The following is a 3,196-nucleotide window of genomic DNA, read 5'->3' on the forward strand; positions in this document are numbered from 1 at the left end:
ATGACTCATGGTAATGCAGAAGAGACGGACTTCGGCGTTAAGAAAGATACGAATAGCCTCGCGCGCCTCTATGTGTGCTTGTCTTACCTTATTATCAGAAAGAGATAATGGAGTTATTCGTTATCAAATTTATTGTGTTTTTAGAAACTTAAGCATAAATTATATATTTTTTTGTCACTAATCATAGGTTCATATTTTTTTCAATCACTAACGTTAGATTTAGATTTGATTACTGATATTATGTTATTTTTTTGTAACTTTATTAAAATATAGTGATAGTCAGTAATATTATGTTGATATGATATATATATATATATATATATATATATATATATATATATATATATATATATATATATATATATATATATATATATATATATATATATATATATATATATATATATATATATATATATATATATATATATGGGTCGAGTTCCAGGGAGACCGGCCATCTCAAGAGACCGTAGAGACTCTTTCCTGACCGTTGATTAACAAAATCTCACATGATTAATAAGAGGGGCACGCTGGTCAGAAAATTCATTAATTATACTGTCTGTGTATTTCATATACGATGCATATACATCCAAATAAGGAAATTGTAGAATCATACATTTTGCTATCATCAATCATGGATTTTTTTATTTTTAGAAATACTCTAGATCTACATTGGGATGGAATTAAACACATTCAAAAATTCGATCTGTTACAAAACATCGACAAAAATCAGAGAAGAAAGTCTTGGACAATCTTTACCACAGCGGCCATGGTATTGATGAAGCCAGAACGGAGGTTTGTTCTCGATATTTGATTAGATTATGATAAGAATTGTTAATCGAACACTTTTGTGAATCGCAAAACTGAATTTATATTTCAACGCCGTTAGTAAGTATAATCTTTTTTGTTAATGAATATTGTGTTATTCTTTTAACGAATATGTTTTTGTTATGTAGGTTAAGGAATCGCTAGTAAGATTCAGAGACCATGTGTGCTTGTAGACGTAACAAGTTCTATCCTAAGTTTTGATATGAAAAGTTGTTGTCGCTGATAATTCAAGTATGAATTAAGGGTCGGAGGATCCGAATAGCAAGAAGATCCGGTAGCCTTACTATAATCAAGTCTAGAGAGACTTGGCCTCATCAAGAACATGACAAGTTCATTGAAGCTCTCCACTTGTATGACTATTTCTCTCTTACAAGTTTTTTATTGTTATATTTTTGGGATAAAAAGATAAAAAGTTGGAAATTTAATTCTTGAGACTTTTATATAATTAACTATAATTAATGCATTGTATTAGTTTAGTTGTGTTGGGTTCCTGAGGAGGTAGTTCCGATTTTTGTATCTGAGGGCTTTGTTGAATCTTAGTTTCGATTTTTGTTTGCGAGGGATTTAATTCTTGAATTTTCTTTTTTTTGAATATGTAATATTCTTTTCTTGTAAGTGTATATAGATTCTGGATATGATCGATTCAATTTTTATGCGGGAATTGCAGCTTGAGATAAATTAAATATTTAGGAAGACAATTTTTGATTGAAACTATCTTGTGTTTTGCCTACTGAGTATTTTGGTTATGTTTCTCTTTATCTGCTGATGGATATATTAGATTCGATCGCGATTGGATGAAGATAAGAGCTTTTGTTGGATCAAAGACAGTTATCCAGGTAAATGCTGTTTTTTACCGGTTAGATTCATTGATCATCTGGCTCGAGTAGTAAACTAGGTCTTTATTAAGCATATGATTTTCAATATGCTAAACATGAACTTAATCAAACACGTAGTATAATGTTTAGATTTGAAACAGAGATACTCTATTTGCTGCAGGCTGAGTGACATGATACAGTTGTTGCTACACGCACTTCAAGAACTGATAACAAAATTCATATTAATGGTTAGTTGACAGTTGACATAGCAACTACAATTCCTCTATCTCAATTACGTTTCATATTCTTTCCAGAACTAGCTACAAGATGCCCATCAGAACTCTTCGCGGCTGCATATCGGGTCTTTTCAGACTAAATCTTGTCTAGTGTTTTGATTGATGTGTTAATTTTTGCTTATACAAATCTTTTATAATGATTATTATGTAAAATGTAATTTATTATAATAGGAAAATCCTTTAACCATGTATAAAGCTATTCTTTCCGGTGTTTAGTGGATTTTTAAATTAGTCATACACAATATCGAACATCTAGTATTATCTCAACCAAAAACCCAATATTCGATAAAACTGGACTGTGTTTGGCCATTATGAAGTTTTCTGTATTCAAATGTAGTTGTAGTCTAATTTTCATATCTTCTAGAGCTTCTTGAATTCTACAATGTTCTCATCTTTTTATTTCCATATCATATTTAGGTACAAGCTCACATATTAATCACAAACATGATATCTAGGTTGCTGTTATCAGTTAATTTTGGCTACTAATTGCTATTATTTGCTGTATTTTCTTGTGAGGGAAAGGTTTTTTATTTGCAAGGTTCAGCACAGGGCTGTTTTTTGCATGTTGATTTGTTGCTGCAATTGCTTTAATTTTGTTCAAGATATGCTTAATCGGAAGATAAGTTCCAGCAGTTGTTTATGCTGAAATATATGTATCTTTATTTTTTTTCCTGCATGATTTCAGTAAAGGGAGGAAATGTTTGTTCTTGGTGGGGCTGTCTGCAGGTGGTGATTTATGCAGGGGAATCAACTGGAGTAAGAGGCCTAATTGGTGGGTCTGTTTTCACAGATTTGTGTGTCCGATGCACCTGTTGGTTTTAATTTGCACTGCAATTGGGAGAGATCATGTTTTTTAGTATTCTGCATATATGCTATATAGGCTGCTGGGCAATTTGAATTCTAGACTAGTTTTATGATTCTCGGCGGTGTTTGAGAAAAGGGAGTAGAATGTGGTTTGTGTAGTGCTTTTATTTGGAAACATTAGGATTACTATTCTTAAATTAATATATATTCATGATATATTCATATTCATATAATTACGATTTTTTTACATGTGTGAATGTCATAGTTCTAAATCTTATTCAAAGTCATTGAATTTATCAAAGCCGGACTTAACATATAGATGATCCTCTCACATCCAAAAAATTATATGTGAACTATGTAGAAATTAAAAAACTAAGCAACTAAGATTAATAAAAACAACTTTGATATATAATTTGATTATTGAGAAGAACACAAGTAAAATAAGTGTTTGAT

General features: G+C 30.7%; 1 long non-coding RNA gene across 2 annotated transcripts; it reads left to right on the plus strand.

Annotated features, from left to right (window-relative positions):
• Positions 1–971: 971 nt before the first annotated feature.
• Positions 972–2,986, plus strand: LOC135146825 (uncharacterized). 2 transcript variants are annotated; one of them, XR_010283918.1, is made up of 4 exons: positions 972–1,178; positions 1,607–1,664; positions 1,825–1,891; positions 2,625–2,986. It is a non-coding gene; the product is annotated as an uncharacterized LOC135146825 (long non-coding RNA). The 2 variants fall into 2 exon arrangements; XR_010283917.1 differs by having other exon boundaries at positions 1,607–2,986.
• Positions 2,987–3,196: the final 210 nt, after the last annotated feature.

The sequence above is a fragment of the Daucus carota genome, chromosome 5 (assembly GCF_001625215.2).
Source record: "Daucus carota subsp. sativus chromosome 5, DH1 v3.0, whole genome shotgun sequence".
Classification (NCBI taxonomy): Eukaryota; Viridiplantae; Streptophyta; class Magnoliopsida; order Apiales; family Apiaceae; genus Daucus; species Daucus carota.